Here is an 18,247-nt window from a genome sequence, read left to right on the forward strand (position 1 = left end):
AGGTTTTTCCTTTCCACTGCACAGAACACACTCATCCTAATGAGAAGGTTTGTCACACCTTGAACATTACACAACCATATGCAATGGCAGAGGCTTTTACCTTCTCTTCTCTGTGCTTTGCTATCTCCAGTGTTGTAATAGCACCACTATCTCAAGCAGATATGATAGGGTTGTCTACTGGCTATACAATTTGTCAAACATTAGTAGGGACTGGAGCTACCCATAAGCATACAGCACTTTTGTCATCTTTTCCTGATGGTGGTTTTGATAAGATTTAAAATAGCCTCAACTTTAACTTCCGTAATACTTTGTGTGCTCACATGTGTGCGTGTGCACATGTGTTCGAACAAGGGACTTTAAATGTCAACGGTGATTATCTTCTGTAAATGCCTAAGTCTTACCACACTTTCTGGCTTCATTGGCTTGACATTGGCTTCTCCCTTTTGTAAAAAAAAAGTCTTTTTCAACATTAGTCCTCAATCCAATGACGTAAAGAGAGTCAACCTTGGGGAGATTCTCAGGGAAGTCCCTCCAAGAGCCTGAGGGTGTGGCTCCTTCAAGAGAAAAACCCTTATCAAGTGGGCCTTTGCGAATTGCTTTATGAAAACCTGAGTGATTCTGCCTAAGCTTTCATTAGTTAAAAGTTGTGGCTACCTGCCGGTTATTCTTCCAAACTGTCCTCAGGAAGCAGAACGAAAGAGAATCATTGCTAAAGCAATCAATCAAGGTGTGAAGTTTTGGAAATCTTCCACTGAATCAACCACCTGACTTTCAAAAAAAAAACTAATTTAATAAAAATAATTTAGATTTAAGAAAATAGACTGGAGAGGTAACCCAGCCTGTAAAGTGCTTGCCTCACAAGCAGGGGGACCCAGACTCGATACAGGAAATCCATGCATTAAAAAGAAAAAGAAAGAAGAAGCTGGAAGAGAGTTGTGGAGGTGGAGACAGGCTTCCTTGGGGATTGTAGGATATACAGCCAAGCTGAAGTTCCTGACCAGTGAGTAAATATGTCTCAAAAAATTTTGGTGGATAACTTCTGAGGACAAACAGCACATAAGGCCAGTCTCTGGCCTTCATAGTTACACATATGCACACACACACACACACACACACACACACACACACACACACACACACACACATTAGCAGACTCGCCCAGGCTGACAGTTCAAGGTTCTGCAATAGCTGATCACTTCAGCTGTGCACAATTTCCTACCCTACACAAGGATCCTTTTTCCCAGCCAATCAAAAGGTGAGTATACACTGACCGTTCCATGCCTTTCACTTCTCCTGACCTTTTTCTCTCTATTTGGTAGTCTGATGTATATTCATGTTCCTCTCTGAACATTTTCTAAACTAAATTCAAGTTATTCTTTCTCTATATCTCCTAAAATCCTCCCCTAACAATTCCCACTGTACACAGCCTACTTGTCTGTGTTCTTGCCTTCATCTTTCAAATATTACCATATTATACTTAATCCTGAGCATATGTTATATGTTTTGTGGAGATGTTCAGTCCTCAGCCCTGTTGTGTATTTTTCTATATAGCTGCTGCTTTCACTGCTTTACACACCTCTGATGTCTGTTATACTGGCTAATGGGAATCTTTAGGGGCTCAAGCTAAGTCCTTTCGTCTTAATCCAAAGACAAAGTGATAGAGTGTTGTGGGAACCTTGTAAACACTCTCATCATCTCTTTGGCCCAGATGCCTGGAACAGATTTCCAGATGGGCCACTTAATAGGCAGTGGCTTGCTTGACTAAATCAGCTCATCTTCTAAAGCTTCTGTTTTGTCTGCCTACAGAATTGAAAGAAAAATAATGACTTTCCTTTACAGTGCATAAGACTATGATGAGAGCCAAGTGTACTGTCTTAGAAGGTGTTTTATGTACTAGTTAGCGCCTTAAAGTATGAATGTCTGGTGCTATGGAGATGGTTCACTTGGTAAAGTGCTTGTTGTGCAAACACGAGGGCCTGAACAATCTGTTCAATCTCCAGGACAAAGGGGGGTAGGGAAGAAAGCAACGTAGTGGCATAAGCTTATTCTAGAGCTGAAGAGGCGGAAACAGGGCCTTATTTGTCAGCTACTCTAGTCAACGTAACAACTTCTAAGACAGTGGAAGACCCTATTTGAAAAGTTATGTGGATGGTACCCGAGAACACACACATACACACACACACACACACACACCTTTGGCAAAATAAACAGAAATTTTAGAAACCTCATGTAAACTGTTAACAATAAGCTCCCAAGATGATGCGCTATGGGTGATCTTCAGGTGTGTTTGAATTCGTTTAAAACTGTGGCATGGACCAAATGACTAGGTACTTCTTACAATGAAAGTTTGCAGGAATGAAGAGGCAATTGTTTACAGTAAAATTAAGGACAGCACTAGAATGAGAGCGCTTCCAGCTCTAGTTGACAGTTTTAAATTTGACTACAATAAAGCCATTTCTTCCATCCATTTTCAAACTCTATTTCGCATAGATGGATACAAAACAGTACATGGAAAACATCAGTCTCTCTTCTGTTCCAGGAACTCTCCATTCACATAAACAACTCTCCTGAATCTATAATTTTGCTCCATATCTCTTCAAATATATTTTTACTACTTCTTGCTCCTACTCATCCTCAAACCCTAGCCTCTTTTGTTTTTTAGATCATATCTTCAGTTTCTTTTTATTTAATTCATTTCTGTTACTGTCTTTAGATTGCAAGTATATGTGCCCTGAGATACATGTGTATGAGTGCAGTTGTCCAAGGATACCACAAGCAGACCTTCCTGACTGATGGGCTAGAAACCAAACGTGGGATTTTCTAGAAAAGCACATGTTTTCTTGACTGCTGAACTGTCTTCCCATCCTCTCGTCACTGTTTCTTTATTGCTAAAATTCTATTAGCAATTCATGAGACTCTTGAATATCCCAGAAGATTCTCCAATCAGAACATGAAGAGAAGGAGGATGAGGAGAAAGAAGAGAAGATGAGGAGGAGGAAGAAGAAGAGGAAGGAGGAGGAGGAAGGGGAAGAGGAGAAAGGGGAGGAGGAGGAGAAAGGGGAGGAGGGGGAGGAGGAGACAGGGGAGGAGGAGAAGGAGGAGGAGGAGGAGGAAAAAACTTGTTGCCTATTACAGTTTGGAAATAAAATATCCTCACCAGCTCAGGAGGTGCTGTTTTGGAAAGTTGTGGGACCTCTGGAAACTCAGACCTGTTTGTCAAATGAAGGCCATTGCCCTGCTCATCTTCCCATACTCTTGAGACATGAACAAACTTCATAGCAATCTTCTATTGCAATGGACCAGCGTCAACTGTTGCCATGACTTCCTTATGAGGATGTTGTCAAACCTCTACACTGTGAACCAAAAGGAAGCCCTCCTCCCTTAATTTGTACCTCCCTAATTAGAAAATTAACTACTATATCTCCTCCCTCATGTCTTCCATTAAAACTCCTCTGGAACTTACAATCCCTTTGGTGTCTGTCTCAGAACTTTCATGAATATCCATCCAGATGCTAACCCTAGAACAGTGGTAGCTACCACAAGCTTTACTAATCCTGGTTGCTTCAGTTTCCATCCTCATTCATTCCTTTCATCAATTTATACACATCCCTATGAATGCATGCAGGTGACCTCCATCTTGCCCCTTGACAGCTTGGGTTATCTTCTAATTCAACTCCTCTCACTCTGTAAGCACAGATAACTCTCTGAGATGGGCATGTCATCCTGCCTCTCCCTGGTTTAGTCTTTCATGGATAACTCCCTTGCTTCTATGAGTGAGATGTGAGGTGGGCCACACAATCAAATTCCGTCTCATAGTAGCTGTAGCCTTTCACCAAGATCATCTATTTTGTTCAGCCTCATTTAAAATGGCAATGTCTCCTGAGAGACTTTGCTATTAACCAACTGCCAGTTAACAAACCTGAACTTACCCCCAAGTAACAGTTTCCCTTCTGATGGCCTTCTGTGTGCTCGAAGGTGAAGCTTGATGTCTGCTTCACAACAGCATCATCTCCTCACCAACTCTTCTCAGTCCCCTCTGGCTCTTTGAGTTATAGCCACAGTGACCAGAACCTGAAATTCTTATTCCCAATAAGCAGAAAGGATGATCCCCTCCCCTTTGCTCCATTCACGTTTTCACAACTCTAAAGTGTTCTCCGTCCTTGATTCTATTCAATATTGTCAATCCTGTTTACTTCAGGAAATCTTCCTAAAGCACCCTGCTTTGGCCATCCCTCGCTCCTGCAACCATTTTGGATACATTTATTATATACATGCATACCATTTTAGCACTTTCTACATGTTATAACTATATAATGTGAAACTCAGGCATATGTATTAACTAATTCTGATTATTGTCTTTAAAGCCCATGGTGACAACCATTTCTTAACTCACTAATTACCTTTACTGCTAGAGGCCATTGGTTTTTTAATGAAAATCTTCATTCCACTTGATACATTTTATGAGGTGTTGGACAAGGTTCCTTAGAGACTCCCCAACCAATCAGGCTCCTTTTTGTTTCCCACGAGAACTACTTGATGAAAATGCTATTGCTGAAAACACCATGCACATTGGAGACAGGACACAGAGACATCAAGCTGGAGCTGAACTGGAAGGTATCCATACTGACTAGCTTTCAAAAGGTGAGAAAGTGTTATTGAGGCCACTGGGGTAGAAAAGTGTGGTTCTACTTAGCTATGGATGTTGTATGCTCACTGGTAGAAGAGTGATATGGTTGTTTAGGGGGCAACCAACTGCTTTCTGATGGGATTGGAAGAGTATTCAATGGGAGTGAATACAAATCTGGTACCGTAAATCTGGTCAAAAGCTTTCACAAACCAGGGGTGGAGGGGAAGACCTACTGCTGATTTTTTGCTTGAAGTAAATTTAAACTACTTTCTCAATGTGTATATTTGTATCCATAAACTAGTGCTGCCTCTGGAAGCTTCTTTTTGTGGGAAATAAATAATGCAATAGCTCATAGCTAATCAAATTTATGAGATTGAAGTGACTATTGAGTGATTTGCTCTGAATGGGACATCTTTAACAACATCCTCCAAACAAGGCCCAGGGACATTCATGGAAAAGGGAAGAAAGAATTATAAGAGCTAAAAGATGGGGATAGCAACTGTGGTGATCTACAAAAGACATGAAAGTCGGAGTGGGGTTGGTTAAAAAGAAGAATGGGGTTAGCAGAAATTATAGTGGGACCAGAGAAGGTGATAAGGAGTGATTATGATCATAATAAATTATATAAATATATAAAATAGCTAAAATTTAAAAATTAAAGAAAAGCTTTCTGCAAGAGTCTGGATTTACATTCTGTTAATAATGCAGAATAGAAGTTTCTCAAATGGTGAAAATGGAAACTTACAATATAGGTGGATGTGTTATGGACATTAAAAAGCCTAAAGATACCAGAGCAGTTGGTGAAGGTCACTCACCTGGTCTTAATTATACTATGGAGTTCCCTGGAAGAAGCATAAGCCTTTCTTTAGAAAAGTTAGCCTTGCATGATCCTCTGTATTCTGCTAATGTCTGAGACTTTCTAAGAACCTTCAACCAGCATGACTTGTTATCCTTTGCATTTGTTTTTTTATACTACTGCTTTGATATAGAAAATCACCTCCAGAAGATAGAAGTATCTTATTTTGATTTTTTAAACAATTATCAAATGAGATTAAATACAGAAGATGAACAGCTTTAAAATTAATACCAGGTGTCATCTCCTATGTTCTATATACTAAGCAAATGGTTAAGAAATACACCAATATAAAAATTATATTAGAAGTTCCCTTTGAGGGTAGAGTGATGGTTCAGCAATTAAGAGAACTTGTTACTCTGGCAGAGGACCCAACTTCAATTCTCAGATTCTTTGAAACTGGCTGTAAGTCCAACAACTCCATGGGGAGGGGCAATTGAGTGCCCCTAGCCTCTATGTACAAACTCCCACAAACACACATATATTCCCACAATGATACACACACACTTACACATCATTTTTAATTAAATGAATCTTTCCAAAAAAAACTGCTCTGTTGAGAAGTCACAAATGTTTGTTGGATGCATTCTGTTCATGGAAAGGAATTGCATTATTGGTCAAATCTCTATGTGGTTGTTTACTTTGGGCTATTTTCTATCAGAGTCTATTCCTTTGAGATTCATCATTTTCCCATGATTTTGAGTTGTTTCATCCTATTTTAAGTTAATTTTAGCTTCTGTGTGTGTGTGTGTGTGGTGTGTGTGTGTGTGTGTGTGTGTGTGTGTGTGTGTGTGTGTATACACATATTCTTGGATAGGTTCATCATGTAAAGCCCATATCATGTGAAATTCTAAACCGTATCAAGTCGAGCTGCTCCTCTTTTATTTTTCTATCCTTGAATCACCATTTTACAAAACAGCTTCATTTCTTCTGAAAGATAATCAAGAGGCAGGATGATTAAACCCTGGGCAATGCACAATCTCTTTAGCCAAGTGTTTATCAGAAGGCATGGCAGAAACTCATTAAGTCACCTGAGTCAAAGATCCAGTGAATCATTCTAAGCCTCCGCCCAGTTCAACTTTCCCCTCTGGTAACACTTAATTATATTTTCTCACTCCCACCCCTACTACCACACAATTCCATGTCCCACCAGCACATACTCACCCTGAGTCCCAAGATTATATAAGGTCTACTTGCTTGGCATTCACAGAGTGAAATATGAAATACAATATTGACACCTTTCTGTTTAGCATCTCACTGTAAGGAAAGTATTTTCCTTCAAAATTAGCCTTAAAAGTACTATAGCCAGCTGTGCATTTTAACTTCACATTTTGATTCCTTAACAAGATGAGTGCAAAAGGAAACGTATTTTACATGAAACTATTCAAGTGTCGAATGCTAACTTATTAGTTATGCAAAAATTTAACCTAATTTGCATGATTAAGTATAGTGTGAGTATAGAATCAATGAATCTGAGAATTGAAAGTGCATGAGATCTGCAGTTAATGAGCCTGCATGAAATCCATGACCTGTCATTTTGCAGTGTGACATTAAGCAAATTAATCAATTTCCATCTGGTAGGATAATACCTCTCTCAGAAGCCAATCCTTGGGATTCAGTATAGTAGTATACACAGTCCTAAGCAGCAATATCTCCTTGGACTTGGCAACCACACCCACCAAGCTGACTGATAATAATGAGGATTGTGAACCATCTACTCAGTTCCCTTGACAATTTTTAGAAGGCAATATTCCCAATTACTATTTTACAGATGAGGAGCATAAGACACAAAATGGATGTACTGGGTCAAGATCAAAAAGCTATGAATTGACTAAATGAGGTGTGATTCTGGAATCCACACATTAGATCACAGTAACCTCCACATACATCTTCTCCTTAAAGTTTAAAGATAGATGACCTTGAAGTTACAGAAGGTTGAAGTTGCATTTGAAATAAGTCATGTAAGTAGATGTAAAGTTGGCGATTCTGACCGGTCAAAGACACATGCACACGAAGCAGAAAAACGGAGACAAGAACAAATCAAGGAATAGGTGTATCGTGGGTTTGGAGTGATAAAGCAGAAAGTCACATTACTATCTTGAAGTCATAAGTGATTCAATTACTTTACAAGTTATTTACTACTCTAAAATAGTTACAGCAAATTCTCACACTGCAATAGCCAGAACATTCTAGAAAGGCTCCCATCTCAGGGAACTAAAAGAAAAACAACTAATGCCAGCCCCACAACAACTCAGTCTCTTCATAGCACACTATGTCATCATTGACTGGAGCTGATCTCTGCCATGCTAAAATAAACACCCTGGAGTTTGCAGTGTGTTTCTCTCTTCTACCCACTGTCCATTTACCCCACTCCACATGTATACCCATCATATATTTAAAGTCACAAACCTTTCTCAGTGGAGCTAACATGTTCTGGATGCTGAATGAGATTCTTAAAGCCACTTAAAAGAAGCAGCTGCTTATCCCACTCACTCCCAAAACAGCCATTGGCTTCAATATCATCTTTCCACCCATGGTAAGCCTGTGAGCCTTCATGTCTTGCCTCAGTTCCCAAGTCCACAGGGTTTTCCCACACCCACCCAAGCAGTTATACCAGCCAAGGGAGCCCAAGGCCAATGACAGTGAAGACAGAACCAGTAGTACTTGAGTAGATGGGTGTGTGGATTAGCTGTTGGTGACTTGTTGCTTCTGACCTAAGGCAAGAGGAGGCAAGGAAACCATTCCAGTTCTGATAAGCAAAGAGGCAATGTAGGTCAACAAGAGTCTCACCATCTCTAACTGAACTCATCTGCAATGGAGCTACAGGATGTTAACAAAAGTGATTAATACCTATCTCATAAAAATTTATCATGATAAGGACAATGGTAACTCTAACCACATGTCAGGCATTGTTCTTGATATATTAGCACTTTTTACTCTAGTTCTTTGAGGCTAGTACAATTGTCACCATTGTTCATATGTTGAAACTGAGGTACATAACAGTTAAATAGCATTTTCCAATTGTATATAAAAGTGAGGAAAACTAAATGTATAATTCAATCTGCTTTTAAAATCTTTCTTCCCACCACTTTGCTACAGAAAGTTAAAAGGAAGAGCTGTTATGATTTTGATTTTTCTTTATCTTTTTGACTTTCAGATTTTTTTTGTTTTGGTTTTTGTTTTGAAACAAGAATTCTTATGATCCAGGATATCCTAGAACTCATGAGATAGCTAAGGATGACCTTTCTATATTCATATCCTAAGTTCTGGGATTACAGGTATGTAGTATCACCTTTGTCTCCTCATAAGCTTTTTATGAAAAGAACCACACAATATATATTTTAGGCTTTGCTTACCACCAAATTCCTGTCACAACTATTGAACTCTACCACTGTAGTCCAAGGACCAGGGTAGATAATATTTTAACACTAGTCTATTAACACCTATTTATAGACATGAGGGTATGAAGTTCATATTTTTTTCACATACCCACAAAATATGATTTCAATTTTTTCAACCATTTAAAAGCAAACAAATCATTCTTAGCTCACAATCCATATAAAAACAGGTGGTAGATAAGATTGAAGTCAGAGGCCATAATTTGCAAACCCTTGATCAAAAGGTTTGAATGCAATTAAAACAACAGACATGTGCAGAAAACTATGAATTGTAGTTAGTTATTTGTCTGCTCTGCTTGCATTGAACCTATTTAAATCCTAAAATTACTATCAGTCTTTCTGCTTTGACTGATCTGCACCAGCACAACCTACTTCTAAAATCCAGTGTAGATCTGCCGGTTAACAAGCTCTGTGGCCTTGGGCAATTTACTTAACTCTAAGCCACAGCTTCCTCATTGTAATAAGCAGTTATCCGGCAGGTTGATTGTTGTAGGCATTGAATTAAAAAATAGATGTCAAAAAATTATCAGTGATCCCCAGCATGTTGTAAACTTTCAATAAGTATTAACCCTATTAGTGCTCATATTATTATTACTATTGTCAAAATCATCAGCCCTGATTTAAAACACAAAATCAAAATAGCATATCAGTTGAAGCTCACGTCTGCAAGATGATGGAGGTCACCTTGAAGGTGACTAAAAGTCCTTTAAGTCTCTTTTGCAAGGTCCTTACTACCGGATAATTAAATCATATCTAAAACACTGCCTTCCTTACAAAATGAGAACATTTTGCCGTACTCTATTCTAGCAAAGAATCTAGAAAAATTAATCTATGCATGTCACCTAACACAATCCAGTCCCCAGGCTAGTCTGTCGGTGACTAGCTATGCTAGAATCTTGGGTCATAGTCAATATCTCATTCCCTAGTCTTAGCTTATTTGGGCGTTTATTTTTAATGTTTGCAAGCCACAGTAAAAAAAATGGAAAGATACAAACATTGGCATAATGAACCTCTATGCTTGAGGAGGACCATACTTATGTATCAATTAATTGAGCTCTGAGCATATAAAATACTTCTTGGGGGGCATATCAAAGGCAGCAGTGCTACCAATGGCCAGTTACACATAACAAAGTCTAGCTCTCCCTTTCCTTGGTCCCTCTAATATTTCTTGAACATGTCGTGTGTGTCTAGCATCATGGATCCTCTAACCATTTCTGTGGTTCGAGCATGAGTTACTAAAGATGAGATATGCAAATAAAATGCTTTAAAAGACCCAGAAATCACCACTGTCTATGTGTGGGCCAAGGAAAACCATGACTATGCTAAAAGTCATCAAGTTCCTTTGTTATCTGAGACTCGACTGTTTTCAGCTCAAAAGACTTGTGGGCAGGTAGCTTCGGTGAAGTTCACCATTTATCTGTTGGAGAATCAGCTGAGCGTGACTACGTTATCTGACGCTCTGTTTCAAAGGACTGATGGGTTGTGTTCTCAGAAGGGCTTGGCAATTCATCAGCAGCAGGAATGAGAGATGGTTCCCAGAAAACAATTTCCCTGTCATCTCAAGCTTTGTGTATGGCAGGAACCAAATGTCAGGTCTGATAGTTTGAATAGCAAGAAGCCTGGCCAAGTGTGAGAAAGAGACAACTTCTGTAATTCTGAAAGCACATTTGGATGAAATCAAGTAAGCATGGCTCAGATGATCATAACAATTAAGGATCTCCACCAGAGAAACTTGGAGCAAGTGAGGGATGGTTCTGCACATGTTAACAAGCAGATGCTCAGGTTTCTTGCTATGGCTAATCCCATACTTTCTGATCTCTTTTCTCTGTTAAGTTTGCTGTCTAGTCAAGTGTGTGCTTTTTGTCTGCAATTCTATTGCTCAGGTATTTCATTAAACATTTTTCCTTGTACTGCAAAATTGATCGATGAGCTAGGTGACTATCAGTGAACCCAGTCACTTAACTAATTCCCTCTCTGTTATATTTCTTTATAAGCGTGGGAACCCTCAGAAATGAATAGATAGATCACTAGGTACATAATTCTTTCCTTTGATTTCTCAGAGCTCATTTTTAAGACACTTAAAAGCTTCTAAACCACTGTCCCATCCTTTTTTTCCCCTGCCAGCTACTTCTTTAAGAATATTTTCATGCCTTCAGTTTCCTGTTAGTGAGCTCAAATAAGAAAATGCTTAAAGACCCTCACTCTTCCAGGGTAACTAATGTTTTATTTAAAGTTAAAGTTTTATGTTTTATGTTTATGTTTTATTTATTTATTTGTATGTTTTTTATTTTTATGTTTAATGTTTTATTTAAAGCTGTAAATGTCTAACAGCAACATCTCACACCTTCAAAACAACTCAGGAAGAATAAAATTCTTCCAAACATCTTTCACTTCAATAACTCCAGGCTTGTTTTATCTGCATGCATTTGGTTCCCAATCCATCAATCCATTACCCAGTTTTAAGAGGGTAATAGTAGACATTAGGGACTACTGTAAACACAGTGTTCTGAATTCTTCCAAGAAAGCAACAGATAACTGGAGCGCAATTCATCATCCCCTGCCAGAGAAACAGGGACTTTGTTGGAAAACCTGTCCTGCCCCTTTCTCTCCTTCAAGACTAAAACCTGTTGATTTCTCTTTGTACTACTAGAGACTAAACCCACGCTCTTACCTATTCTACAGAAATATTCTATCAAAACGTCACATCTTCAGTCCTTAAAACAGCCACTTTTGAAGCTAGCAATATATCTATCTTTCCATTACCTAATTTATAAAGAAAGTTAATGGGACACAGGACCACAAAGTAATAGGACAGTTATTAGTTTATTCATCTTCATATAGATTAGGTTTGTAAGGTTGAGAACAAACTGACCCTACTTTCAAGAAATGCCCAGGTACACTAAGATAACGAATAAATGCAAAACCAGTAAGTCTGTTTGCATGATGCACAAAGAGACTATTGCTGAATCTATTTTTTTTTCTCTCTCTCTTGGAAAGAACAGAGTCTACTGTACAGGAACACTAAGCTCTGGGACAAAGCCAAAAGACTCTCGAGACTGAAACTTGGAGTGTGTAGCCTCATCCCTCCAGGATCCATAATGAAACTATGAATGTAGCACAAGCAGAGAAGAGTATCCGCTAACATTGTATAGTTGAAACCACTGCAAACACGAGACCTACAGTGGAGAGCAAGTGGCTGCACTTTCTGGATAAACTGAGATCTTGGAAATTTTTTTCATTTAGTTAGCCATCAAAGCAGAAGTCAGCCGCAGAATATATCAGTAGTGCAGAGACAGAACAAGCAGAGCATACCCAGCAAGAATATAGCACAAATCTTTGAAAATTACATACCTTTCACTCCAAGGAAACGCAATACAGGAGTTATTTTGTGAGAACCAATACGTTGATAGGACTTTCTGGTAATAACTGGAAAGGGGAAATGGAAAGGTGAATTAACAAGCAATTGTGAGCTCAACTCCATAAAATTCAAGTAAAAACTGTGATTGTTCTGTTCGCACTGCGGCTATAATACTGTAGTTTTACAGAAGAGTAATGGTAGGAAAGTTACAAAGCCATATCAGATATATTGTGTAAGTAGAGGAGATGGACGGGTATACGCTGTGTACATGTTTGACAAATAATTACCAAGTGCTTTACGTAAACCTCAGCTGAGAAAATAACAGCGAACGCTAGTGGTTTGTCCATGTTTATTTAGAACCTGATGACCTGACACAGTCTCCATCCTTAGTTTTGTCTTGATCCCTCATCTTAATCATCTACAAACAGTATTGGCAATTTTCTATGCATATGAAAAATAGAGACAACTCAAGCAATTAGGCATTTCACGGGTAGGGGTTCATTCAAAACTTTTAGTCTTTATGACAAAGACCTGAGAGAAACCATTTAAAAGAAGAAAATTTAGTTTTGCCTAGGTACTCAGAGGTTGTGGTTCATAATTATCTGGCTCCATTTTTTTTTTCTGAGCCAATGGTGAGCCAGCGCATAATGGAAATATGGGGCTTTGCAAAGCTTCATGTCAGTGAGAAACCAAAGAAGAGACATGAAGGGACACGTGTGTGTGTGTGTGTGTGTGTGTGTGTGTGTGTGTGTGTCAGAGTATCTCACTTGAAAACTAATGCACTACTATAATCCTTTGACCTCTGCCTCATTTTCACCCCCTCAGAGACAATAAAGAGTACACAGCAGAGATGAGCAGAATTTTCAGTGCTCCCAAGGACAGTGGACTTCATATGTGGACTTCCACAGCCGCAGTATTTGATCACTGCCAACCATAAGTATGAGCAGACTTTGCTGTTGTTAAGACATCAGTGGACAGCTTCTATGTTGTTACAGCCGTGGGGATCATCAGGCCAGTCTCACAGGGATAGGCAATGTGACATCTACCAAGTGGAATTGAGAGGGAGCTAAAGCAAAGTGATATAAGTAATTTCTACTGCTCCTATTTTGCATAGAATCCTGAAGTTCCAAAAATAGGAGAGTGAGGTGGGCTTGTTGGAGTAGGTGTCACTTTGTTGCAGGAAGTGACCCCTGGGGGCAGGCTTTATAAGGTCACATGGTCAACCCAGGCTGGGTGAGGTAGTCACTTCCTGCTGCCTCAGCTCCTTCTTCAGCACCTTGTCTGCCATGCTTCTGGCCATGAAGGTAAAGGAATAAACTTCTGAACTGTAAGCCAGACCCTATTAAATGTTTTTTTTTATAAGAGTATCATTGTGGAGGTCACGAAGTCAGTGGACACACCCACGGTCCCTAGTTGACTCCCCACGACATCTTAGGATCACTGGTGAGTGGAACACAACATCGGTTCCAATCCAATCATGAGGGACCTGAGACAGCAGAAGGGAAGCAGAAAACCAGGGACCTTGACCAGCTACATGTCCCTTCCTGTTGGCACCAGCACCAGGTCACCTTGGGCACAGAATCGGCAGACACCCCCACAGTCCCCAGAGGACTCTCCACTTGATCTTAGGATCACTGACCAGACAGCTTTACGGTCCTCAAAGGAGACACCACTTCCAGGCACTGTAACATGCCTAGGATCTTAGGACAACAGGATCCCAGGAGCTGGGTCACACCAGTATTTCAGGGTCTCAGGGGAAGCTTGACTGCCAAAATCTCTGACACACCCAGATTCTCAGGTTCACAGGAGCACACAATCAAAGGATCACAGAGAAAGCTGGACTCTAAGGAGTCCTGAATCAACTGGGATTATAGGAAGAACAGACTCCAATCAGATATATTGAGGGCAGCAAGCACTTGAGATAATAAGATAATAGGAGGCAAGCATGAGAACAGAAGCAACAGAAGCCAAGGTTACTTGGCATCATCAGAAACAAACTCTCCCACCTTAGCAAGTCCCAGATACATCATTACACCAGAAAAACAAGACATGGATCTAAAGTCACTTCTCATGATGATGATGATGGAGGACTTTAAGAAGGAAATACAGGAAAACACAGGTAAATAGCTAGAAGCCTTTAAAGAGGAAACACAAAAATCCCTTAGAGAGTTACAGGAAAACACTACCAACCAGGAGATGGAATTGAACAAAACCATCCAGGATCTAAAAATGGAAATAGAAACAATAAAGAAAAATCAAAAGGAGACAACTCTGGAGATAGAAACCCTAGAAAAGAAATCAGGAACCACAAACACAAGCATCAGCAACAGAATACAAGAGATGGAAGAGAGAATCTCAGGTGTAGAAGATTCCTTAGAGAACATGGACACAACAATCAAAGAAAATGCAAAATGCAAAAAGATCCTAACTCAAAACATCCAGGAAATCCAGAACACAATGAGAAGACCAAACCTACAGATAATAGGAGTAGATTAGAATGAAGATTTTTTCAACTTAAAGGTCCCATGCATCCTATCAGATCACCATGGACTAAAGCTGATCTTAAATAACAACATAAATAATAGAAGGCCAACATTCACATGGAAACTGAACAACACTCTACTCAACGATAACTTGGTCAAGGAAGAAATAAAGAAAGAAATTAAAGACTTTTTAGAGGTTAATGAAAATGAAGCCACAATATACCCAAACTTATGAAACACAATGAAAGCATTTCTAAGAGGAAAACCCATAGCCCTGAGTGTCTCCAAAAAGAAACTAGAGAAAGCATACACTAGCAGCTTGACAACACACCTAAAAGCTCTAGAACAAAAGGAAGCAAATTCACCCAAGAGGAGTAGATGGCAGGAAATAATCAAACTCAGGGGCGAAATCAATCAAGCAGAAACAAAAAGAACTATTCAAAGAATCAACCAAACCAGGAGCTGATTCTTTGAGAAAATCAACAAGCTAGATAAGCCCTTAACCAGACTCACTACAGGGCACAGGGACAGCATCCTAATTAACAAAATCAGAAATGAAAAGGGAGACATAACAACAGATCCTGAAGATATATAAAACACCATCAGATCCTTCCACAAAAGGCTATACTCATCAAAACTGGAAAACCTGAATGAGATGGAAAAATTTCTAGACAGATATCAGGTACCAAAGTTAAATCAGGATCAGACTAATGACCTAAACAGTCCTATATCCCCTAAAGAAATAGAAGCAGTCATTAATAGTCTCCCAACCAAAAAAAGCCCAGGACCAGATGGGTTTAGTGCAGAGTTCTATCAGACCTTCAAAGAAGACCTAATTCCACTTCTTCTCAAACTATTCCACAAAATAGAAACAGAAACAGAAATAGAAACACTACCCAATTCATTCTATAAAGCCACAATTACTCTGATCCCTAAACCACATAAAGACCCAACAAAGATAGAGAACTTCAGACCAATTTCCCTTATGAATATCGACGCAAAAATACTCAATAAATTTCTTGCAAGAACAAATCAAAATGATCATCCATCATGACCAAGTAGGCTTCATCCCAGGGTTACAGGGATGGTTTAATATAAGGAAATCCATCAATGTAATCCACTATATAAACAAACTCAAAGACAAAAACCACATGATCATCTCGTTAGATACAGAGAAAGTATTTGACAAAATCTAACACCCATTCATGATAAAAGTCTTGGAAAGATCAGGAATTCAAGGCCCATACCTAAACATAATAAAAGCAATCTACAGCAAACCAGTAGCCAACATCAAATTACATGGAGAGAAGCTGGAAACAATCCCACTAAAATCAGGGACTAGACAAGGCTGCCCACTTTCTCCCTATCTTTTCAACATAGTACTTGAAGTCCTAGCCAGAGCAATTCAACAACAAAAGGTGGTCAAGGGGATACAAATTGGAAAGGAAAAATATCACTATTTGCAGATGATATGATAGTATATATAAGTGACCCTAATAATTCCACCAGAGAACTCCTAAGCCTGATAAACCGCTTCACTGCAGTAGCTGGATATAAAATTAACTCAAACAAATCAGTAGCCTTTCTCTACACAAAAGATAAACAGGCTGAGAAAGAAATTAGTGAAACAAAAAATTTCACAATAGACACAAATAATATAAAATTCCTTGGTGTGACTCTAACTAAGGAAGTGAAAGATCTGTATGATAAGAACTTCAAGTCTTTGAAGAAAGAAATCAAGGAGATCTCAGAAGATGGAAAGATCTCCCATGTTCATGGATTGGCAGGATCAATATAGTAAAAATGGCTATCTTGCCGAAAGCAATCTACAGATTCAATGCAATCCCCATCAAAATCCCAACTCACTTCTTCACTGAGTTAGAAAGGGCAATTTGCAAATTCATCTGAAATAATAAAAAACCTAGGATAGCAAAAACTATTCTCAATGATAAAAGATTCTCTGGTGGAATCACCATGCCTGACTTCAAGCTGTACTACAAAGCAATTGTGATAAAAACTGCATGGTACTGGTATAGCGACAGACAAGTAGATCAATGGAATAGAATTGAAGACCCAGAAATGAACCCACACACCTATGGCCACTTGATCTTTGACAAGGGAGCTAAAATCATCCAGTGGAAAAAAGACAGCATTTTCAACAAATGGTGCTGGCACAACTGGCAGTTATCATGTAGAAGAATGCAAATTGATCCATTCTTATCTCCTTGTACTAAGGTCTAGTCTAAGTGGATCAAGGAACTCCACATAAAACCAGAGACACTGAAACTTATAGAGGAGAAAGGAGGGGGGGGGAGCCTCGAAGATATGGGCATAGGGGAAAAATTCCTGAATAGAACAGCAATGGCTTGTGCTATAAGATCGAGAGTTGACAAATGTGACCTCATAAAATTGCAAAGCTTCTGTAAGGCAAAAGACACCGTCAATAAGACAAAAAGGCCACCAACAGATTGGATCCTAAATCAGATAGGGGACTAATATCCAATATATATAAAGAACTCAAGAAGATGGACTCCAAAAAAACAAATAACCCCATTAAAAAATGGGGCACAGAGCTAAACAAAAAATTCTTAACTGAGGAATATTCAATGGCCGAGAAGCACCTGAAAAAAAGTTCAACATCCTTAATCATCAGGGAAATGCAAATCAAAGCAACCCTGAGATTCCATCTATTACCAGTCAGAATGGCTAAGATCAAAAATACAGGTGACAGCAGATGCTGGCGAGGATGTGGATTGTTGGTGGGATTGCAAGCTGGTACAATCACTCTGGAAATCAGTCAGGCTGTTCCTCAGAAAATTAGACATAGCACTATTGGAGGATCCAGCAATACCTCTCCTGGGCATATATCCAGAAGATGTTCCAACTGGTAATAAGAACACATGCTCCACTATGTTCATAGCAGCCTTATTTATAATAGCCAGAAGCTGGAAAGAACCCATATGTCCCTCAACAGAGGAACGGATACATAAAATGTGGTACATTTATACAATGGAGTACTATTCAGCTATTAAAAACAATGAATTTATGAAATTCCTAGGCAAATGGATGGATCTGGAAGGTATCATCCTGAGTGAGGTAACCCAATCACAAAAGAACTCCCATGATATTCACTCCCTGATAATTTAATATTAGTCCAGAAACTTAGAATACCCAAGATACAATTTGAAAAACACATGAAACTCAAGAAGAAGTAAGCAAAGTGTGGACACTTCGCTGCTTCTTAGAATTGGGAACAAAACACCCATGGAACAAGTTACGGAGTCAAAGTTTAGAGCTGAGATGAAAGGATGGACCATCCAGAGACTGCCCCACCGGGGGTCCATCCCATAATCAGCCACCAAACGCAGACACTATTGCATACACCAGCAAGATTTTGCTGAAAGGACCCAGATATAGCTGTCTCTTGTGAGGCTATGCCAGTGCCTGGCAAACACGGAAGTGGATGCTCACAGTCATCTATTGGATGTAACACAGGGCCCCCAATGGAGGAGCTAGAGAAAGTACCCA

The 18,247-nt window shown here is 39.3% G+C and overlaps 1 long non-coding RNA gene across 3 annotated transcripts in view; it reads left to right on the forward strand.

The window, feature by feature from the left end:
- Gm13219 (predicted gene 13219) overlaps window positions 1-18,247 on the forward strand; it is a 115,055-nt gene that overhangs the window by 15,616 nt on the left and 81,192 nt on the right. Inside the window, exon 2 of one of the 3 annotated variants that reach the window (NR_168279.1) lies at window positions 4,528-4,641. The exons of the other annotated variants lie outside the window; for them this stretch is intronic. This is a non-coding gene — a long non-coding RNA (predicted gene 13219). The remainder of the gene's footprint in view (window positions 1-4,527; window positions 4,642-18,247) is intronic. 3 annotated transcript variants of the gene reach the window in all.

The sequence above is a fragment of the Mus musculus genome, chromosome 2 (genome assembly GCF_000001635.26).
Source record: "Mus musculus strain C57BL/6J chromosome 2, GRCm38.p6 C57BL/6J".
Classification (NCBI taxonomy): domain Eukaryota; kingdom Metazoa; phylum Chordata; class Mammalia; order Rodentia; family Muridae; genus Mus; species Mus musculus.